General features: G+C 39.4%; 2 long non-coding RNA genes across 2 annotated transcripts in view; one reads left to right on the top strand and one right to left on the bottom strand.

The window, feature by feature from the left end:
• The window catches only part of LOC135365391 (uncharacterized), a 384630-nt gene that overhangs the window by 14182 nt on the left and 345661 nt on the right, over positions 1-24787 (bottom strand). The window lies entirely within an intron of this gene.
• Positions 6522-12847, top strand: LOC123858711 (uncharacterized). Its single transcript, XR_006794190.2, has 4 exons — positions 6522-6615; positions 7164-7249; positions 8448-8571; positions 12544-12847. It is a non-coding gene; the product is annotated as an uncharacterized LOC123858711 (long non-coding RNA).

Genomic DNA, 24787 nt, shown 5'->3' with positions numbered 1-24787 from the left:
CTGCACAAGGTGTCCACCCAACCAGACCCTGACCAGCCTCATTTTCAAAAGCTGTCTGTTAGAACGAACAGAAGGCTGACTCATGGGGCCCCCGCTCCTTCACCCAACCTGTTTAGGAGCACTGTTCTGTCATTTTAATAGGTAGACCTGCAAGCAGCAAGTCCTCTGTTACGACAAGGTGAGGAGCATACAGCTCGTCTGGGATCTGATTGGCAGCACAGCCTTAGTCCTTTATATTGTTCTTAGAAATGCTTACAGAACACTGTGTTTTGCACCTCAGTATAAAACACACTGAGTGAAGCTATGACCCAATCCACCCCAGGGCTGGGAGGCACTGAGATACTCCAGTTTTCCCAAGAAAGCCAGTCTTTCTCTCTACTTCAAACACTATAGAAGAGGCATTACAGCTAAATGGAAACGAGAGATGTCGATGAAATGTGAAGAGCTTAGGGCTCTCTTGAAAATAAGAATGGCTTGTCTTTCTAAGAGAATTCAGAGTCTCCTAGGGGAGTTTTAAACAATGCCAATATAGATTTATCTTTCACCCTTTTTGGAATATCTAAATTCAGTGCACCTTGAAAGATCTCAAAGAAACCTGTAAGACTATATGGTGCCTCACGGTTTTAGGTGTTTCCTGTTTTTATGAAATCCTTGTGAAGTTATGGAGAAAAAATTAGTTTTTCCAAATCAATCTATGAATATCTCCTATCCCACCGCTCTTCCTTTGGGTGAGTGCTCTTCCTTTAGGTGTTTTTTGCTGCTAATCCTCTTTAATTTCCTCTTTCTTCTCTGTGGTCTTGCAAAATTGCCTCTGCACTACACAAACAGCTTAATACTTTCTGCCTTCAAGCTTGCTATGTTCACATGCAAAGAGAGATCCAAGAACTCACCCCATCACTATACTGTATCTTGGTTTGCTGGACTTGTAAACGGAAGGAAGCATTTTCATGTTTATACATACACAGAAATAGTGAGGGAGAAAGAAATAGTGTAATTAAATAAGGACTTACTAAGAAGGATACATTCACAGATAGATGGAAAAATCAGCTTAATAAAGAAACAGAGCTATGTTAATTGCAACTCCAAATTTAGGTGGGGGTACAATGCCCTGATGAGTGGAAGTTAAGCTTATAAATCTCTGAAATCTCCTTCCCAATTAAAGTACAGATTTTTGTGTGTGTGATTCTGTGATTGGTTCAGCTCGACTAGAAGTGGAGAGATAGGGAAACGTCATCTCTGCTCTCATGTTTCTCCTCTTCATGAGTCTCAGTGATGACTAGTGCATGAATGAGAGCAACGGTTTTGGCCAAGTGCAGACAATCTGGAAACTGTCTTGTTGCCACCTACGTCTAGTTTTTAAATCATTTCACTCAATGGGCAAGATTTGATGAGTGTTCACAAAGGCAGCCCTTTTCCGTTCCAGCTGTGCCAGTAGCTCTCATAATCACCATCTCCTTGATTCAAATGCCATTATTAAATCATTCTTCTTGCTGCATCAGCAAACATTTATTGAACACATATTACATGCCAGATATCATTCTAGATCTTGGGTTACAGCCATGAGACATTTGACAAATGTCCCTACCTTCATAGACTTAACTTGTAGTGAGACGAGATGGACATTAGACAAGTAAGTGGATGCTGTAGGCTGTCTAATGGCTGAAGGTGCTAAGGAGAAAAATAAAGCAGGAAGGGGAATGGGCTAATGGGGGGGGGTGAGTATTAAAGTTCGAGTGGGATGGACAGGCAAGAATGGCTGAGAAGAAAATATCTGAGCAAAGGTCTAAAGGAGTGGGGAGGACTAGATGTGGATATTTGCAGGAAGAGGATTCCAGGCAGAGGGAATAATAAACACACAGGCTTGAACATGCACCAGACAGAATTCTTGTCAAAGCATAACATCTTCCTTGTTCTACCAAAGTAAGTATCACATAGGATAAAACTCTGCTCTAATAAGAGTAGCCAGCAACATATGTGTCCGGCACTGATACCTCAGTTCATTCCGCTCAGCCACAATTTGATGGTATAAAATGCCTTGGGATTTGGTTCATGTGTCCCATCCATTTTATGCAGCTTTCTAACTGTTTTTATGTTATACTGGTGATACAGAAACACTTCGTTGTTGGAAAGATGCAAACAAGACAAAAATTTATCCAGTAAAATGTGCAAGTTCCCCCATCCAACTTCCCCTGTTCTATTTCCCATCCACCTACTTATCTCCTCACCCCTGAAGAAAACACTGTTAATTGTTTGACATACACTCACAAGTCCTTTATCCGTGTATTTACATACATATATGTACATATGAAAACAGTTTCTTTTCAGGAATGGGACTTAACAATGTGTGGAAGATACAGCTAAGTTAATACAGAAAAATATCTATCTCATTCTTTAATGTCAGTGTGGTATTCCATGGTATAAATGTATTATAAATTATTTAAACTTCCCATTGATGGACTTTAAAAATTATTTTGATTAATATTCTGTACTCAAATCATGGAGAACATATGTGTTTTTCCAGGATAGACATCCAGAATTTGGAGAAGAATATAGGAGGGTTTAAACAAAATTTTTTCGTAACATGTTTATTGAGATTTAATTCATATACTATACCATTCACCCATTTAAAGTACACAATTCAGTGGTTTTGTATACAGTGCAGTCATTACCACAATCAATTTTAAAACACTTTCAACACCCTAAAAACAAATCTCCTATCTTTAGCTATCACTCCTCAATCCTCCCATCCTTTTCAGACGTAGGGACCCATTCATCTACTTCTGTTTCTATGAAATTGCCTATTCTGGATACTTCAGATAAATGGAATTATTCAATTTGTAGTCATTTGTATCTGGAATCTTTCACTTGGCCTAACGTTTTCAAGGTCCATCCACATTGCTGCATGCATCACTACTTCATTCCTTTTTATGGGTGAGTACTATTTGCTTGTATGGATATACTAGAGTGTATTTATCTGTTCATCACTTGATGGATATTTGGGTTGTAATTTGAGTTCTATCTCTAAGTATTCTGTTTTTCTTGGTCAGTCTAGCTATGTCAACTTCACCAATCTTTTCAAAGAACCACCTTTTTATTTTGTTGATTTTCTCCACTGTTTATATATTCTCTATGTCATCGATTTCCATTCTAATTCATTATTTCCTTCCATCCACTTGTTTTAAATGTAGCTTGCTCTTCTTTTTCCAGTGTCTTAAGGTGGATGTTTAGGTTATTGATTAGAGATATTTCTTCTTTTTTAATATAGGTATTTACAGCTAAAATTTTTTCTCTAAGTACTTCTTTAGCTGCATCCCATAAATTTTTGTGTTATATGTCTTTATTTTCATTCACCTCAATGCATTTTCTACTAATCTTTGTGATTCTTCATTGATTGATTAGTTATTTAGGAGTATGCTGTTTAACTTCCACATCCTTATGACTTTCCCAAGTTCCTCTCTGTGTTTTGATTTCTAATTTCATTCTATTATAGTTGGGGTGCATACTTTGTATGACTGCAATCCTTTTAAATTTTTTGAGGCTTCATATGTGGTTTTTAGAAACACTTTTCATCGATATTGTCAAACAGCCCTCCCAGACAAGTACATAACTTCTCATTATATGATTGTTCAAAATATCCGACAGTTTTATAGAAAACCAAAGTAAAAATAAAATATCTTTTATAATTTCCTTTCTGAATTTAGTTGATTTATCATTAAAATTAACTGAAAGCTCTAAAATGGGACTTGGATCACCCCAAGCATCCCCCATGGATGGAGAAGAGAAAAGGACATGTATGGTGATACAGGTAAGGAGGATCTAAAGTCCAGAGACACAGAGTTTGTGACAGGATATGGGGCCCAAATGTCTATCAAGGGTCACTTAGGCAATGCCATTGCAAACATCAGCACGTGATCCTGCCTCTCTGGGAAAGGCCATAATGATCCACTTCCACTAGGAGTATTTGGAAATCTTTTTCATACATCTGCCTCCTCACATCCTCACCCCCCACACTTCCTACCCACCCCCTGTTCCTGCATTATTTAATAGGATTCATAAATCTGGTCTAACAGAGGCATCATTCAACATATTCTACCCCTAATAAAAATTCAAAAGGATAGTTCTGGAAGGGACACTTTGTGGGCAGCTTTAGACAAACAGAAATACTTACTAACCCTTGTGGAAAAAATTATAGCAGGTTACAAGAGGGAGGAAGCCAGGGTAATTTGGAAACAATGTATGTGCCTCAGGAACAGACTTAACTAATAGAAGATCCTTGATTTTGTTGGTAATCATTGCAAGAGATTTCCATAATGAAGTAGGTGAAATGCTCCCATGCTTGGAATTTTATCCAGAATTGTTTTAACATGTTGCCTTTCCTTTACTGGTATTCTAGACTCACAACACAGAGTTTCTCTACAATACTAGGAACATTTATATGGAATTCAGGATTGTTGAGGCTAATTTAGGACACCTTCCAAAGGGGTCAGTTACTGCAAGTATCAGAAGGATCTTGGTATCCACCTCACCCATACCACAGTAACATAGCCTCTAACAAAAAAGGGTTTCTATCACTTTCTGCTTAGTTGTTCGTCTACACACACACACACACACACACACACATTACTTTCAGAGCTTTCCCTGAAAGCATGCATGAGGTCCTACTTGACCTATTTATATGGCTAGAGCAATCTGTTAGGTTGGGTTCTCTGGCAGCCTTCCTTGGTTTTTTGTAGTTAAGTCCATCTGTTTTTGCTACCATTTAGTATTTAACATTAGTATGACTTGGAAATAGAAGTTCAAAACCTAGTCTAGGCGTCATACTTATATCCAGAGACACATACCCTTTCTTTGGCTTTCTTGTAATCCTTCTATAGGTGATAGGCTTTGCTGGGTACAGCTTGAGACTAATCTATCATTGTTTTCGGGCAGTTTCTGTGTCTCATTAGTCAGGGAAATTGAGAACCAGCTAGATTTGTAAAACAAAGTCTGTTGGCTTCAAATTTGTCTTGCATTGTCCCACACTGGAGGACGTTAGCAAGATGGCATTGGTAACAGATCAACTATTGTACCCAAGAGCCTAATGGCTTAGCTGCATGCCATGATAACTGGCATGTTCTGCAGTACACTGACTGGGGCAAGGCAAAATGCTGTCTGGCTGGGACAGACAGGGCCTCCACCCCTGGAGAATAAACACACTTGCTGGGTTTTTGTTGGAAGATAATTCTTCAAACAGGGGGAGAGGGTCATGATGAGTTGCAGGCATAATGCCACATAGGGTCCCACACCTCAGCTCATAATTCCCATAGCTGGTTACAGATGGATGTTTTGAGGATAGAAGCCATGAGACAAAGTGTGGCTGCTTGGATCATTCCTTCTTACGAGCTCATCCTGTGCAGAAAGTGAGAGAAAACCTTATGCAAACCTCCAACTTCAGACCCAACAACCACACAGGTATTCAGAAGCAAGGGCAGCCTGCACCTGGGACCACAGCCATACTGCATGAGCTTCTCGTCCATCCCTCCCACTTTCTCAGGCTTGGAGCAGAACATCCTACAGAGAGCGGCACCTGGAGATAACCTGTAGATTACCATGCCTTGTGACAAACAGAGGTTTAGCATCCAGGGTCTGAGACTGAGCCCTAAGCCAAGTCCAGCACATCCACCTTACTGAGCTTCCATCTGTCCAAGCCACTCCCTCTCTGGTCACTTCCAGGACTCTAGCCATCATTTAGATCCTCCTTGTTGACCTCCTTCAGCGACTCTTGCTCCTTCCACTGCCGTACTACTCTTTGAGCGCTTCCTGGTGCCCTATAACTTTACACTTTCTTCAGCACAGACCATCAGAATGTGAAATTCATAGGATATGGGATGAGGCAGACCTGGATTTGACTTTTTGCCTATTTGCCATGGCAGCTCGAACAAGATGCTTAACTTCTCATCTTTGCAATCCTTACAGGATGGCTGGAAGAATTAGCTTACCCTTCATTCACCAAATGTCCCTTAAACAGCCTAAAGTAGGAGAACAAGAAAGCATAGTCCCTGGCATGGAGGAAGTACGTGATAAATAGGAAGTACGCTTATGATGGTGAATATGATAATACAGAAAAAGGTAGTATTACACAAAATCTGACCTGGGTCCCACACTCTCAGCCACTTCTTTCTGAGCTCGATAAATACGGACCCATTGACTGTTGCTTCTGTAACTTTTGCTGGGCCTCTCATTGCTAGTCCATTCTTGGCGGGGCTCTTGCAAAGTTCTCAGGCTGTAGTCGTGTCTTTTTCCCTGGCTAATGTAATCATCTGCAAGAATGTGAATGCCTCCACAAGCTTCACGTTATCAAATGACTCTCACTAGATCAGTTCCTGTCCTGAGGTGATGCTGGACGACACGCTGAGCAGTCTCCACCTGCCATATGGTGTGGCGAATGTCATGAGGTCCTTGCTTCCTTCATTTCAGGCCAGCTTGCCAGGAACCTGATGCCACCTCTTGACACACAACACCAATGGCTTAACTGTACTCAGGCCTTCAAAAGCAGCTACTGTGAATGTGCTAACCTCACGGATTCTCTGAACTCTCCACAATCTCAAAGAGCTTGGGTCTCCCAAGTTCATCCTCGTAAGTGCAGCTCTCTAGTCTTGTGTTCATTGTGCTGGTTTTGACTTCTAGTTCCTGGAATTGGTTCTAAGTTAATAAGAGTGTTCCTAGTACAACTGCCAAGTGATGATCCCCTCAGTATTTGTGGTTAATAAGCCCCAGCTAATAATCTTACAACTTGAAGGAGGCTGTTTACAATTCTTTATGAGTATTTGGTCTATCTTAACCACTTTACAGAAAACTAAATACTAATTGTGTGTGTGTATGTGTTTTGCTTGCTGTACAGCTTATTCATGTCATTAAGCAACAGCTCCCACAAAATGGGTGTCTAGAAGGCATTGTCTTTCTTTAGCTTAATATATTGTCTAATTTATTAACCACATGTATGGTTGATTGGTCAAATTAGTTGCTTTACATAAGAGTCCTTGTATAATGAGATTTTCATTTAATTTCTTTTTCTTGGTCACATCTTTAAGGTTAGGTAAGCAACAATACAATTTATCCTTAACTTCTTGTAACTTTCATTTACTATAAATTGCCTCATTAACCACTGTGATATTTTTTCCTAGGGTTGCACCTACAAGTCCCTAAACAGAGTGGCAAGAGCACATAGTAGAAGGCTGAGAAGAAATAATGAGTTCTTGTGCCACATGGGGTAAGCCTGGTGTTGCCAGGGCTTCTGATTTTTCAGAAATTAATAAAACAGACACTAGAGACCAAAAAAAAAAATTAATGGACCAGACTCATTTTATGGAATGACAGTCTACAACCCCTGATTTATTGTCTTAGATGAGTGTTCTAATATTCTTTACATAATGAAGGCCAAGGTACTTTGATACTGAGATCTATGCTGTCAGAGACCGAGGACATTTCATTATGCAGAGAATAGTAATTATTTTCATTTGATAACTTCAAATATAGTTTAGAGTTTTTAGAGTGTCACTGGTTGATCTGTCAACCTTTCTGTCATGCCTGGAGTATATGAGTGTGTGTGTGTGTGTGTGTGTAAATGATCGTCTTCAGTTCTCTAGGCATTTTATTATTAGCATAATGTATATGTATCTGTAGGACTTTATTTCTACATTCAATTAATATATCAGGGGCTTTTCTTAATTAAAGCCATGGAGATCACAGAATTCTGAATCTTCTCTCAAAATCTTCCAAACTTTGGTTAAAGAAATATCTGACTAACATTCTGGTTGACAGATGCACAGGTCTGTTGCTGAATACTTGATAAGGATCTCTCCCTATGGTTACCATGTTCCCCTGACTTCCATAGTGTTAAATGTTACAAGAATCTAAATTCTCCATTTCCATAATCATTTGTTTCCTTATAGTTTCTTGATGTGCTCTTAATTTTTTGTGTCCCCCCTAGGAAAAAAGAAACCATGGCCACTATGAACTAGCCCCAGTCTTTAGTGGTTTATAACATGCACAAGGGAAACTGAGAGCATCTTAATAGACTCACACTGAAATAAATGTGCATAGAGGGGGAGAATGGAAAGGGAAAGCAAAAGGGAAGGAAAAAGAAGACTTCAATCTTTATAGAAACTTTATGTCATCTTTGGCAAATACAACTGGAACTTCTGCCTGGAGAACAACTGGAGGAATGTACACTTACCCAAAAAACCTCTAGCCCTCCCTGGTAGCCTTTACCCTCACAGGCTGTAGATAGTTTACTTAATGTTTCAAAAACATACTTCCTTTTTCAAAAGTCCGGGTTAATTCTTAGATAAACCAGAAGAAATCTGATCTATCTCTGAGCAAAGATTTTGCTTATATTGTCCCAGCAGGATATTTTCCTGTTCCATTAAATTTCAGGTTCTTTATCTTTGGCTGATTTTTTTCAATAGATTTGCCAGTTTCAAAATTCAACAGAGGACTAAAATGGCTGTAGCATTCACTGGGATCTTTATACTTGGATCACGAGATGATGGATCTGGCATACACCACTCAGAAGCCCCTTTCAGGACCAAGGTACTCATTTCCTCAGCTGTCATGATTGTTGACTGCTAATGGTTCACAGCTGGGTCTCAGGTCAGTATTTGTGGAGGAAGGAAGCTGAGATCCAGCGACTGGTTCCAGTGGCCTCCTCACCTCAATCTGGGAAATCTCTGAAGCACCATTACAGTACCAAAGATGCCAGTGAGACCAGCTAAGACCTCTGTTGCAACCACATGGTGGTTCATTTCTCCTTTCCACAGCCCTGCTTCTCTCATTTCCTCTGCAAACTTCCTGCATACAAATCTCTACCTCAGAGGCTATTTTCTGGGGAATTGATTAAAAAAAATATAGAAGAGAGTTGATGCCAACAGTGGTTCTAGGAAGCAGACTCTAAATTGGAATTTTTGAACTAGATTATCTGCCAGCAAGCTAGGCATGGAGAACCCCATCACTAGTGGTAGGTATAGTATTAATAGTCCCTGGTGTGTTGTACCATTACACCAGTAGAGAGATGGAATGGGACACGAGCTAAAGAGAATGCACTTGTTGGTGGAATACCTGAGGATAGTCTGAGAAGTATGGGAAAAGAAGTAACCAGGAAGAATATGAAACTCAATGGCTGTTCTGGTCTTACTGGTATATTGGATAGAGACAGCAAAATCCTGAGGAGATTAATCTCCAACATAAGACCAAATATAAATGTTAGAAGGTCTTATTGGCAGCACAGAAAGACACTCAACTCTAACAGCTGAAGGGCAGAACAATCTGAGAACCAGGCCCAGTACTCAGTTATAAGAGCAAGAGAGCTCAAGAGAAGGTTGAATTCTCAACCCCCATCAGTCCGCTTCATAAAGATCAATTTCTAAACTTGAGCCTGTAACTTAGATTCAAACTCAGTGACAGGAAGAGAAGCCATGTTCTAATAAGAAAGGACCTGACGCACCATAGCAAGAATGTACAGGAATGAGTCTTCCAATCAGGAGGGAACACTATCCTCTTCTTGGGTAACCATATACTGGGGCAGGGGCATGATCAAATGTTTTGAGGACACTTTGACAAAGGTTCTATGTAAATTCTGATAGCCAAGGACTAAAAGCATTATCATAGCCCTTGTTAGAGTTGTGATGTCTGAGTGCCAGGTAATAAATGGTGTCATGTCCCATATCTGGTTCACAAAGGGTCCAGTTGGTGGCCATGTCTCCATTCAGTAAATGTATATTCTGGAGGATCATGTTTAGCAGTTAGCAGAAACCCTGCATTGGTTCCTTGGCTTATGGTGAAATAGCTATTATAATGCGGAAGGCAAAGTAGAAACTGATGAATGCCCCTTACTCTATTCAAGAGAGTGAATAAAAAAGACTTTTGCATCATTGAGTAGAATGCCAGCAATTAGTGTTACCCTTAAATACTTAGTGTGGTGGTCACCTTCTTATCCCTGTTTAATTCACCAGTCTGGCCACTAGAAAAAGCAGGTGGATCCTAGCAGATGAGAATGGGCTTCCCCTAACTCAACCAAGCATTAGCCCCAATTGTACAGGCTACCTAGATTTGGTATTTCTGCTCAAATAGATCAACATGGCCTCAGGAACATAATCGGGCAGATGCATTCTTTCTCATTCCTATCAAGAAGGAGGATCAGAAGCAATTCCCTTTCAAGCAGGAAGGACAATATTTAAGGTCTTGCCTCAGGGTTCTGTCAGTTCTGCAACCCTCTGTCATAATATGGTGTGAAGGTACATTCCACAGAATATCACGATGGCACTGGATTTGAGGGCCATTGTAAAACATTTGCTCCTGAGTGTGGGAGATAAACTCTCTGAAGATTTGCATTTCCTCCACATCAGAGAAGTTTTTAAGAGTCCAGAGGTCCAGGACATGCTTAGACATTCCTCTAAAGTAAAGGACAGATTGTTGCATCTTACCCCTCCTGCCACTAAGAAGGAAGCACAGGTTCTAGAGGCAGCATATCTCACACCTGAGAAGACTGCTCTAATCCGTTTACTGAGCAACACAAGGCTGAGAGCCTCAGGTGGAAGCCAAAGTAGCAAGTACAAGCCATGGTAGAATCAGCCCTGTAAAATAAAATGATAGTACTAGAGGCATCTGTGGCAAAAGGATACATCCTGTGGCAGTTACAGTCATCCCCCACAGGAAAATCACAGTGCAGACTGCTACGAGTCTGGAGTATGGTCATGCCATCTGACGTGTGGAACTGTACACGCCATTCAAAATACAGCTCTTACTATGCTACAAGACCCTGGAAGAGACTGAGCTTCAGACCTGGGCCACGAGCGACCATGAAGCCACAGCCGTCCATTCTAGTTGGGTTCTGTCTACCGAGCCATAAGTCATAAAGTCACAATAGTGCCCATCTTAAGTTGCAAATGGCGCATCCACGATCAGAAATGAGCAAGGCCAGAGACCCAAGTAAGCTGCACAATCAAGTAGCCCAGATTACCATGTTATCAAACACTATTTCACTAGCTTCTCTCCTTTAGCTCACATCTATGCTATATGGGAGACCTTCAGACCATATGAAGCAGGGAAAGATAGGTTATTCATAGATGAGTCAGTTTGGGATGCAGATACCCACTGAAAATGGACTCTTACTGTACCAGAGTCTTACTCAAGAATGGACCAGAGAAAGGGCAGTGAAGAAAAATCCTGCTAATGGGTGGAGTTTGGGGCAATGCATCTAGCCATCAACTCTGTGTAGAAAGAGAAATAGTTGAGGAAAAAATAGAGGTGGATTACTGGGCAGTGGTGAGTGGTTTCGCTGGTTGTTCAGGAGTCTGGAAGGAATAATACTGAAAGATCAAGAAGAAGCTGTGGGAAAACAGCATGGGGGTGGGCCTATGGGAACAGGCACAAAGGGTGGAGATCTTTATCTTGCCTGCTAACACTTTCCCGAGAGCACCCACCCAGAAGAGTGCCTGTCACAGTTCTAGGCAGAGAATACGTGCCCAGCGAAGATAATATTAATTGGGAAATAACAGATAATGGTCCTTGTCCCCAGCAGACTACAAAGAATAAAAATAACTGTGTGAACCATAGAGATATAAAACCACCCCAAAATTCTCATTTGAGATATTTTTTTAAAAATATGCACAACCAGAAAAAAGAAAAATACACAACCAGAGGCAAAAATGAGATAGGAAAGCCACATCATATGACAGCCCAATCTTATATTCTGTACCACGTAACTATCATTAGGGCATGATGAGGAGAATATCTTGACCTGGGGTCAGTAAATGAGCCTCAGCACTGCAAGGAAAATTTTGTGACACTGTGTAGATTCCTTTCTTTCCAGCTATTTTCTGGCTTTTTCTTCCAAAATTTTTTTTAAAGACAATTGATACATTTTACTTTCTGTAAGATTTAAACTTATTCTCATGTAAGAAACATGCAGCTGAAAAAAAATAAAATAACCCCAATATCTTAATGATTTTTATCTTTTATAGCTTGGGATGAATTTTTAGAATCCAACAGCTCAAGGTTTGCTCTATCTAGTTTTAAAGAATTTTGGCTAAAGTTTAATAGTTTTATAAATTTCAACTCTGTTTCTTCCCACTCTATGTAATTCAAATATAACTGTCAGATTATTCCTATTTAAAAAGTTAAAATACTTTCTTCTAGTTTATGTAATTCATAATAATTACACTTTTCTTTACGTTTTACCGTATTTTTAAGTCATTCTGACATGACCATACGATACTGTTAAAATAAGAAAAGTGCTATTTAAAAATATAATCTCCTCAAAACTAATACAGACTTAATAAATTGGTTGATGAGTATCATCAGTTCATAATATTTAGGATTTGTTACAGCATAAGAAAACTTGAAATGTAATAAAATCTTATAGTAACATAGTAACTGAATAGATGGGTTCTAAAATTTGACTATAATCCTAAAAATTTATGTAGCATTATCATAATGCTCTGTGAATTAAAAAAAATTTTGTGTGTGATCAACCATGCCACAATTATCTTTCTTCTTTCTATCTAGGATAGCATTAAAAATTTACTGTCAAGTGAAGAGACAGCTCAAAAGTATGGAGCCAAGAAACAAAGGAATAAAAAGTATTACAGAACTGTGTAAGGGAAATAAGTAATAAAATATGTAATTTTCTAGAAAAAAATATCTTTGAAAATATTAACATGTAATGTTAGGTTATTCAATAAAGAGCACCAGGTTGACTGGCTAATCAAAAAATAATCATTTTTCTCTCCATCATACTGTACCTCAAAATATATTTTACATAGATTAAGAGTGTTGTAAAAAAAAATAATAATAACACCCAAGAATATAGCACATACTTGTTTTGTTATATATTAGTAAATACTGAATGATGAAAGTTTTAAAAGCTTCAAATCAAAGGCAGAGTCATAAAAGGAAAAATAATAGATTGGTCAACATAAAATTATATTTTTATACGTGAAATAACAATGTTACCATCAATGATACACAAAAAGAAAACAAAAGGGATATACTCATAACATGTAACATACAATACAGTCATTTAACTTAAAAAGAGAGATGTCTAGGGGCACCTGGCTGACTCATTTGGAGGAGCATGTGACTCTTGATTTTGGGCTCCTAAATTTGAATCCCACGTTGCGTATAGAGATTCCTTAAATAAATAAAGCAAAAAGAGAAAGAAAGAGAGAGAGAGAGATGCCTATATACATAAAAAAGCAGAAACCATAAATAAGAAATTCACAAAAGAAGAATTACAAAGGGACAATAAAATTTTCACTCTCACTAGTAATCAAAAAATGCAATTAAAACACAAATGAGATACTGCATTTCCTTAGCAAAGGAATGAAGATATGACATTAGAAGTTTTACATGAATAATGTAAGAACACATTATATAATATAAACTTTTGTATATTGGCAGACTATGAATTTGCTGAAAGAATATTTCATATTTGCATATGAAAATAAAGAATGGAAAATAATTTTGGAGAGTTCTCATCTTCTTTTCTAAATTAAAAGTTCTTTTCAGATTAAGTTCTGGGGAACTAATGTACAGCGTGAAGATTACAGTTAATAAGACTACATTATACACTTGAAAGTTGCTAAGACAGTAGATATATGTTCTCACCTCAAAAAAGAAATGGTAATTATGTGACATGATGGGGGTGTTACCTAACACTATTTTGGTAAACATTTTCCAATATGTAAGTGTATAATATTAACAAGCTGTACACCTTAACTTACACAGTATTATATGTCAATTATTATGTCAAAAGAGTTGGAAAATAAATAAATAGACCTTTTTTTTAGTTAGGGACTTCCTCTCATGCATTGTTGAAAAGCTATTCATCACTCACTGCCCATCATTGAACTTAAAATCTATCACAGTGGCCAGCAACCAAATATTTAATATTTATCTGAATGAATTCATCATGATATATCAGTTTCATGAAACACGAGTTTTCAGTCCCCAGACTTCTATTTTCTGATTGTCCAGGTCTTCACCCACAGAGCCTCTCACCTCTCAGGCCACACAGAAGGCTGTAGATGTTGCTGAAGAAGAGGTGGGTGGGACTCTTTTGTCAGCCTACAGGGCCCCAAGGAAATAAGGCCCTATTGTGTCCAGCCCAGGAAGGAGCAGCAACTCTCAAGCAGGCAGGTCTCAGCAAGCCCAACCATACTAGGACCTTTCAGGTCAGCTATCCAGAGACTGCTCCTGACACATAAGTCACCCATGAATTATTCAATACTTAATGCTAAAAGATTTTCCATTTTTACACGCTGCCAAAAATAATGTTGGAAGCTAAATTTAAGATCCTGTATTATAATCAACTTGTGTCAACCAGCTTTTATTTAAGGCCTACAGGTACCCACTCATTTAGGAAATGATGTTGGATTAATTTAGGGGAACTGGTCCCTAAACAGGATTATCCTAGAAACTGCTACCAAAACATCAAAGGAATTAATATTTAATAAGAGCTAACATTTATTAAGTACATACCAAATTCCAGATATTGTTCTAAGTACTTTGTATTAATTAATTTATCCAATGAGAAAATTTTACAATTGAGGAAAATAAGGCTCACCTAAAAGATAAGTGACTTACCCAAGGTCACACTGCTAAAAATGGCAAGGCCAGAATTTGAACCCAGCTGATAAGGTTCTGAGACTATGTTCTTAACTACCAAGCTATTTGATAAAGCTAAAATGAAAAAAAAAAAAAACTAATATGGAAGAATTGGTGGCAATTTTTCTGATTAAAAATTGGTCTAGCAAATATAGAGTTGGAAATTTATGATGCATTTAAATAAATAAAATCACAATGTCAGTACTTAAAGGAGAACAAAAAGGTTTCTAAGTCAGGTGGGCTCTGCCTAGGATTGTGGGTTAGACACCAACTGGCTGAATTATGGTTGCCAGCGATTTGTATCTTCTAACGTGTACCAAGCCAACACATTAAGCCTCATTACCTCAGTTATATTGAATTACATTTTGTAATTTAATGAAATGTGAAGTTAGACCATGAAGTGCAGTCATCAGCTCAAAGCACTGATGTGTTCTCTGGCAACAGGTCAACTGAAAAGATTCTATTTCCAACCATCCCTACTCATGGAGGTGATCCCATTGGTCACCATTTTGGTCCAAGTGCCAAATGCTTCTTTCTTTGTATCTTTTCTCAAAGTGGTTATGTTACAAGTCAAATAGACAAATTATATTTTTATTGTTATCTTTTATCATTACTTCTCTTTTCCTTTTGATAAGAAGCCTATAAGTTGAGAGATTGTTGGAAAAATGTAACCCAAGATATTGAATACTAATACAAGGCAGAGTCCTGCTTAGAAGGATGACCTTAGTGTCAACATGGTAGGGAAAGTTAAGTGTCCTTGTGTGTTTTTTGGAAAGATCCTGGTACTTTGGTAAGTAGATCCCATTAGATGAGCTGCAAGAACTTATTTTAGGCCTGTTCAGGTTTGATTGTTTTACTTCTTATTCTATTTTATTTTTTTTACAGATTTATTTATTTATTTGGTGGGGGTGGGTGGGAAAAGCAGAGGGGATGGGAGAGAGAGAATCTCAAGCAGACTCCCCACTGAGTGCGGAGCCAACATGGGGCTCCATCTCATCACCCTGAGATCATGACCTGAGCCGAAATCAAGAATCAGAAACATAGGGCACCTGGGTGGCTCAGATGGTTAAGCGTCTGCCTTCGGCTCAGGTCATGATCCCAGGGTCCTGGGATCGAGTCCCACATCTGGCTCCTTGCTCAGCAGGAAGCCTACTTCTCCCTCTCCCACTCCCCCTGCTTGTGTTCCCTCTCTCGCTGTCTCTCTTTCTGTCAAATAAATAAAATCTTAAAAAAAAAAAAAAAAGAATCAGAAGCATAACTGACTGAGCCACCCAGGGGCCCCTACTCTTTGCTTTTACTATAGCAAGAGGAGGTTATTATAGTGAGGTTTCAGAGCACAAAAGCTGAATGGATGCTCTAATGTCCCTCTGAAAATAAAATAAAGGCAGGATGTCAGAGGACAGGAGGAAACAGAAATGGCTTTTGTCCTAGAGTCTTCTTCTATTTTCTCTCTGGTCAATTACTCTGCAAATAAAGAGAAAGAATCAAGAGGCTTCCCTGACAGCAGTAGTTCACAAAATGTGGTCCTTCAGCTATCAACATCAGTGACACCTGGGAATTTGTCAGAAAAGTAAATTCGTGGGTCTACTAAATCTGAAACTTTGGTCAGGGGGCTGTCTCAGCAATCCGTGGTTTGACAAGACCTCCAAGTGATTCTGATGTACACTCAAGTTTGAGGACCACTGGCTCAGGCTACTCCTAAGATCCTCCCATCTGTTGATTGTTAATAGTCAATAATTAATATTTTGGGAGTAAACAACTGATATTAACCCAAACATACAGAAATAGGTGATACAGTCATTATGAGTTGTCTTCTGATCCATGGAGCTGTGTCAGGTCCTCACCTTACGTCCAATTTGGTATCCCAAGTTGAAAGTGACAGGAAATAAGGGCCAGCATCCCCTTGGTGGGTCAATGCCATTTAAGCAAGAAACATCCTTGTAGATGATATTTGTACTCTTGCCCAATTATTTACTTAAAACATACTCTTGGGAGTGGATTTTCAGAGACTAAAAACCATGTATTTAAAAATGTAATCTATTTTTTAAGATTTTATTTATTTATTTGACAGAGAGAGACACTGCAAGAGAGGGAACACAATCAGGGGGAGTGGGAGAGGGAGAAGCAGGCTTCCCGCTGAGCAGGGAGCCCGATGCGGGGCTCGATCCCAGGACCCTGGGATCATGACCTGAGCCGAAGGCAGATGCTTAATGACTGACCCACCCAGGCTCCCCACAATGTAATCTATTTTAAAGAGATTCCCCAGAATACTGTAACAATCTGCATTCTTAACCCATGCAGGCAACATCAACAAATAACAGTCTTTCCCATTTCTCCCAACTGGCTAAAAAATGCGACATTTTGAATGTGTTTTCCTCTGGTTAAATATGATGAAACAATCTGTCAGATGGATTTACTTGTATTTCTTCTTTGAAGAGCTTTTCTTCATTCTTTTTTATTTTCTCATTAGCCTCTTAGAAAATGCTGAATGGTACTGATAGATTCCCTGTTGCATGCCAGGGATAAATTCCAGGTTGGCATGATCCATGTGCAAGTAAACACACACAGAGCACACTCACAGGCACACACTGCCTTCCATTAACCAAAGTTTCTAGTATTTTTTACCTACCTTCATAAAAGCAATGGGGCTAGATATTTTTTCTTAAACTTTTCTCATCTGATTTGGGTATCAAGGTTATACTCCCTTGAAAAAGTGAGTTAGATATTTTTTCTTCTATTTTTTAATTATCTTAACAATTTATATGGATTATCTGTTTCTTATAGTTTTGGTAAAATTTCCCTAAAAACCTGTTTGGGCAGGTGGGTTTTTTTTTTTTTTTTTTTTTTGGTGGGAAAATTATTTTTGGTGTAATTTCACACTCTTTGATAGTTATCAAGCTACTAAGCTATTTATTATTGAGTCAGTTGATAATTCATATTTTCTAGAAGAATATTTTACAAGTAGTGACTCAAAAGTATGGAAGAAACCTGATTAGTCAATTATAATAGAGAAATTCAAAAGCTATTGAGGTCTCTACAACTTGATCAAGTCTGACTTTTTAAAAAAAACCTTTTTGAGATAATTTTAGACTTACACAATAGTTATAGAAATAGTACAGAGTACCCATAGACCCTTTATTCATCTCCTCCTAACGTTGACATTTTATATAACCATAGAAACATTATAAAAACAAAAAATTAATATTGTTGCAATGCTATTAACTAAACTATAGATTTCATCAGTTTTTTCACTAAACCTGCTGTAGGATCCAGTTCATGTCTGGATGAATGTGACAACCTAGTTGTCATGTTTCTTCCAATTTATGACAATTCCTTGATCTCTCCTTATCTTTTATGAACTTGATACTTTTGCGGAGTACTGATTAGGTGCCTAGTAGAATGTCCCTCCTTTTGGGTTTGTCTGGTATTTTCTCAGGATCAGATTAAGTTTATGCTTCTTGGGAAGAACACCAGAGAGATTTGCCCTTCACAGTGTATCCTATCAGGGTTTACAGGATATTGATATGTCTTACCATTGATGATGTTAACTAGAATCATTTGATTAAGGTATTATCTGCCAGGTTTCTTCACTGTATTTTGGGAACGGATGATACTTTGAAGTTATACAACATCCTGTTTCTCTTAAACTTTTACCCACTAATTTTAGCAATTATTTGTGGATCTTGCCTGAAGCAATTATTATGGTGTTCTATGGTATTTTCTATCTTCCTCATTCCTTCTACATTTATTAATCAGAATTCTTCTGTAAGGAAGACTAATCCTTCCTTCATCCTTATTTATTCATTCAGTTATTTATTTATATCATCATGAACTCATAGGTATTTATTTACCTTCCCCTAACTCAGAAATCAAGCATGCCTCCAAGTAGCCAAGGTTACTTTTATTAGAGAATGGTATTTTGGAACCAAGATCTGGACTGCGGATGTTTTAATCTTATTTTATAATCTGTGTATTTTAAAAAGTGAATTTAATCCATTCATATTTTATTGTGGAGAATGATACATCTGGGGTAATTTCTATCACCTTTTTATGTTTCTGTTTACTATGCATTTTATTTCATTCTTCACATCCTTCCTACCTTCTATTAACTTGAGGAAATTTTCTTTATTCTGCTTTTTTTTTTCTTCTGCTGACTTTGAAGCTGTGGAGTGTTTTACATATTTAGTTATTACTATTAAATTTTTAATATAAACACTTATCTAAAATATTTTCTAGCAAAGTCCAGCATTAGTCAGTATTTCTAGCCCCTTCTAAACAAGGCATCCCTTCCGCAGCATCTACACATTGAATCACCTGCATGACTGCTACCCTTAATTTTACTTCAGCCTTTAAAAAACTATTTGAGTGTGTGTATCATAAGGGTACGGTTTGGCTGATTTTCATAAAATGAAAAATTAAGCACACCTTATGACACCATGCAGGTCAAGAAATGAAATATTATCCACCCCCACAGAAGTTCCCACTAACTCTCTCACTCGGGAATCACCTCCTTCCCCTGAGCCCCACCGTGGCTTAACCATTACTTAACTTCTGACAGCACAGACTGGCTATGACTTCATTCAGTCTCCTCGCTATATACTGTTGAGTTGTGAGCATAGTACTTATTCAACAGTTTAGTCTCCTCGCTATATACTGTTGAGTTGTGAGTATAGTACTTATTTATACATGCTGCCAGGAAGTGGCACTTGAGACCCGGCACCCATTGCTTTTTAGAAGGATGAGCACTGTTTCAGGGTTTGTCTGAAGCGGAACGATGTCATCACCTGGGCTGAGTGACAGCAACCGGATGTTTAAATCAGTGTTGTGATAAATGAGCACTGACGTGGAGAAGAATGAAGACATGTCTGCATTTTATTAAGATTTCTGGTGCTTTTCAGCCTTCCTGGCCCACCTGCAGGAAGGATAGGACTTTAGGAATTGCATTTGTTTCCATTAAGCAACGTTGTAACTCCTCAGCTTAGGAGCGTTTGGGAAATTCTCCTTCCCTTTGGAATGTTGGCCAGGCCTGCATTTTTCCCCTGCACTCAGGAAGAAATGCGAACTGCCCACTAACTCATGTTTTTATAATCTGTGCGTTTTCTGGGGAGAGGCAATGTACTCCCTACCTGCCAGGGATCAGAAACCATGCGACTGGTATTCAAAGAGAACCCGCAGGAGACTCCCCTTTTTTAGGAAAACTAATCTCTGAAGAAGCAGAGTGAGCAAACTTCCTCGGTGGAGAGGAAGAGCACATACTCAGGACAGATGTCCAACACGAATGGGTGGAAGACTCCAGCAAGATGCTCCTTCTCCTCTTACTAAAAGCCCAGTGACAAGCAAGATGAGAGGACAGCTGTGGCAATGTTTCCACAAAAGCATGTGAAGCGCTGACACACCAGACCCAAGCAGAACTGCCAAACCCTTGAGAAAACCACAACCACAGGGCCTCCTAAAGCTTTCAGCAGGGCCAAAAAAGAGGGTGTGGGGGGGAACTATTAAATCCACCCACCTGGTTACATGAACTCTTCATCTTACGGCGTTGTGGTCCATAACTGTCATCTTACTATTTGAGCATCAAAGATGGATCCAGATAGGGACCCAGTTAAAACCGAAGAGAAGAGAAATTCAATTGTATCCGGTTTCTCTTTTTTGAGTAAAAGCAGTGAAACAACTGCAAGGCATGGACCACATGCTTCACATCTTGGATCAACAAGGGAGCCAGGCCAAGTGTCAGATCAAATAGTCCACAGCTGAGGTGTCTGCATAATTTTTCGGCGTCTACCATTTAAAGAAAGAAAAACAGTGATGGGCCTTTAAAAAAAAACAAAAAAAGATTCCCTTAACTTGACATGCTCACGGTGTCCTGCCTGCTATGGCTCTCAGCTTGGAAGGCAGGGCCGTGCATATCTTGTCCCCGGAGTGTCGGTGCCAGGCTGGCAAGCGCGGCCCTGGATCTCCATTTGCCCCAGAGCGTGAAGACCCACTGTGCGCCCTGAAGACCACAGCTGCATTGCTGTGTTGTCTAACCCTGTCTACTGTGGCTAAGAAGCAAATCATTTTAGAAAGGAATTTCCTGATTCTTGAAGTGTCTGTTGTGTTTCAGTAATGGGTTCGCAAGCACTGCATGTGTTTTCAGTTTGGGTTGGTTCTCTGAGTCTGCTGACGAAACGAAACGGGAGACAGATCTCTTACTGAAACAAGATAACAAGTCTGAATAAATCGACCTTATTGTCATTGGCTCTGGCATGGTTTGGATTAATTTTAGCTTTATATTTCTAAAGGATTGCTCAAGAGGTGACGCTCTGCAATCAGGTTGTGTGAGGGAAGGGAAAGAACGGGCAGGACATATCCTAAGCACCTACGAAGTGTCAGGTGCTTTCATCTAGCATCCCAGTGACTTTTCCTAACAATCCAAGGAAGTGGTTCCTCCTCCATTCACTTTACTGAGGAGGAAATGGAGCTGCTGAGAGGGTCATTCCCTTGCCTGAGGTCATGTAGTCAAGAGCATGAACTGTGAAGTCCAACTGCTTGGTCTCATCCCAGATCTGCCATTTACTTTCAAGACACAATGCAAGTCCCTTTACCTTTCTGCTCTAACGTCCCCATCTGGAATACAGGAATAATCATCAGAATACTCCATCAAGGATTAAATAATGTGTCAAAGTGATCAGTACGGTGAGTGGTCGGTAAATTCAGCCATTGTTATGTGATAGTGCAGATATTTCAATCTAGTACAGCTCCTTTCCAGGCTGGTGTTAAAGCCACTCACCACCCTGCCAGTCAGTGTCTCTTTCCTCCATGGGGAAGGCTGAAATCAATACTGATATTTAAGAGACTCAAAGTAGAAGGAGATTTAATGTCCTGATTATAAAATTATTTTCCCTATTGCGGCAAACTAGGCCTGTAGCTCTGGCTCAGACTTCTACAAAAGCGGCTTTTTCTGGTAAGAGACCAGGAAGAGAGGAGACCGGATGGGAGATATAGAGGTTGGAGGGCTCTTTCATCTCATTGTCCAGGCCAGTGGCTTGGATTCAGAATTTTATTTTTTTTTTAATTTTATTTATTTATTTGTGAGAGAGAGAGAGCACAAGCAGGGGGAGCGGCAGAGGGAGAGGGAGAAGCAGGCTCCCCACTGAGCAGGGATCCCGATGCGGGGCTCGATCCCAGGACCCTGGGATCATGACCTGAGCCGAAGGCAGATGCTTAACTGACAGAGCCACCCAGGTGTCCCTTGGATTCAGAATTTTAAAACGAAAAACTAACATGTGACATGTTTTCTCAAGACAGCTGATGTCTGCTCCATTCACACAGCAAAAATGGAGTTTAACTCATGATTCCAGGATCAATCATAGTGCCTGTCAGCCTGATGCTCCATCCGACCCCACCTCTGAGTGCTTCCTGTGTACCCGGCTCTGTACTGGCACCTGGGGTGCAAAGAGGAGTAAGATATGGTCACTGTCTCCGCAGAGCTCCAGACTGGTGATCAAATGAGCCCACTCAACACACAGACCTTCCTTTCCATTGAGGCTGTTAACCTCCAGCTCCTCTGGAATTCATTCCAAAGGAAGCCTTGCATACTTCGAGGTTGTCACATACCCAGGAATTATGGATGCTTTGTGAAGAAGCTTAGGTAACTTTTTTTAATAATCCTCAAAATCAACAATTAGGAGGGAGGCCCATCATGCAACCAACTTGGTTAATCACATGGAATTTACCCCAGTCTTGCAAGGATTTCTTGGGCACCAGGAACCACCCCCCTAGGGACGTGGAATCAGAAGACCTGAACACGAGCTCTGCCCTTGTCACTTAACAAGCTGTACAGTTTTAGCCAAAATCACTCAAACTATCCGAGTCATGTTTTTGTGTCTGTAAAATGGGGAGATGAATAATGATGAGGCTACAGGTTTATTACCAATGAGTAAACAGATTAATGTCTTTGAAAGCATTTTTATGCAGTAATGACTTGTAAATATTTATTCTTGTTACTTCCCTTCATACTTTCACTTCCATTTATTTTGGATAAATTTTGCATAGTGTAACTTTTAGGCTGTGTTTCTTGCTTTATATTCTGATGTTTGTGAATATTTTAATAAAGAGAGGGCAGAAACAAATAGCATCAGTGAGCAATCTTTCAAAACCATATCATGAGGGACAATGGGTAGAGAGGACACCTCTACTATTTTCTTTTTTATTCTTATTTTATAATTTTTTTAGAGAGAAAGAGAGAGTGACAGTGAGTGGTGGGGAAGGGCAGAGGGAGATGGAGAGAGAATCTCAAGCTGACTCTCCACTGAGCATGGAGCCCAACGCGGGGCTGGATCTCACGACCTGAGCTAAAACCAACAGTTGGATGCTTAACTGACTGAGCCACGCACGTCCCCCTATTTCTTTTTTAAATGATTATTGTGATTATTTACTTTATGTCGGGTATTGTCCTAAATACTATATGTATGTTTGTAAAATCTCAGAACATTCTCATTCTCATGACTAACTTATTAGATATGATTGCTTCCATTTTACAAATAGAGAAACTAGGGTTCTGAAAGCCTAGGCAATATTCTCAAGGTCAGAAATCTAGTAAGCAGTTTAACTGGGATGTGAACTTCTGTCTGTCTCACTCCAAAGTACAGGTTTTTAACTATAATTGATTCTGTGTCTGAGGATGAAAATAATTATAATAATCTGAAATGGGAAAGGGAAGACTAATAACAATGTCCATTTATTATGTTTATAGGAGCGTGAAATGAGATACAGCTTTGAGGGTTGGATAATTGCTATAAATATGTACCTATGGATAGGAAGTTATGAGATACGATCTAAATAAGCAACAAATAGAATAAAATACAGTTGACCCTTGAACAACACAGGGATTAGGGATGGCAACACCCTGTGCAGTTGAAAATCTGTGTAAAATTTCTGACTCTCCCAGAACGTGACAACTAACAGCGTCAGTTAGATTTGCTGCCTCAAAACTAGAATGGCACTTGGCACACAGTAGATGCTTAATACATCGCTAACTTTAAATGAATAAATGAAGAATGAACAAATACGTCTCTTTCTCTTTTTTCTTTTCTTTTCTTTAAGATTTATTTATTTATTTGAGAGAGAAAAAGTGTGCGCATAAGCAGGGGGAGGGGCGGAGGGAGAGGCAGTCTCCCCACTGAGCATGGAGCCCGACATGGGGCTCGACCCCAGGACCCTGAGATCATGACCTGAGCTGAACCCAGGTGTCAGCCGCCTAACCCACCGAGCCACCCAGGTGCTCCTGGCCCTTTTTCTTTTATATCATATATATGGCAGTCTTACCTCACCTAGGAAACTGTGACCTTGTGAGGACAAGATCTATGCCTAGGTTCACCTTTACATCTCTCTAGTTCTTAACATAATACTTGCAATTTGCTTATTGATTGAAATTTTACAGAGATTTTATATACAATGTCTCATTTGTGACCTAACAACTCTTTAAAATAGGTTGGTATTCTTATTCCCAGCTGTCGCAGTCAACTTGGGCTGCTATAACAAAATACCATAGATTAGGTACCTTAAACAAGAGACATTTATTTCTCATGGTCCTGGGGGCTGGCAAATCCAAGAGCAAGGTGCCAGCCAGTTTGGTCCATGGTGAGAGCTTTCTCTCCTGATTTGAAGACAGCCATCTTTTCATCGGGCCTCACATGGTAGAGAGAGGGAGAGAACTCTGGTCCCTTTCTCTTCCTACAAGGATATTAACCTCATCCATGAGGGCTCTACCCTCATGACCTCATCTCACTTAATTACCACGCAAAGGCCCCCATTCCCAATACCATCACATTAGGGTTGGGACTTCGACATGTGAATTTAGGCAGGGGAGACATCAACATTTGGTCCATAACACAATCCACACGAAAGAAATCATAATGCAAGGAAATGTAATGATTTTGCCAAGGTGGGAAAGAATGGATAAATCAGATTTGAAGCCCAATTCTTTGTCCATAAGTCCAGGACTCTCTTTGAAGGACAACTCTCTCTCCCAGTATAACTACTGAACCAGGAATGAGTAAATAGAATACTGAAGCAGGGCTCCCTCCCCTGTGAGTCCAGAGTAGGCAGGACTCTTCCGGAACATAAAAAGCCAGCTCACATGAAGGTATATTTCTACTTTGGG

This window comes from Mirounga angustirostris, unplaced genomic scaffold, assembly GCF_029215605.1.
Source record: "Mirounga angustirostris isolate CCGP_5_RB_7025 unplaced genomic scaffold, mMirAng1.0.hap1 SCAF_7, whole genome shotgun sequence".
NCBI classification, from domain to species: domain Eukaryota; kingdom Metazoa; phylum Chordata; class Mammalia; order Carnivora; family Phocidae; genus Mirounga; species Mirounga angustirostris.
This window is presented reverse-complemented; position numbering and strand designations above follow the sequence as displayed.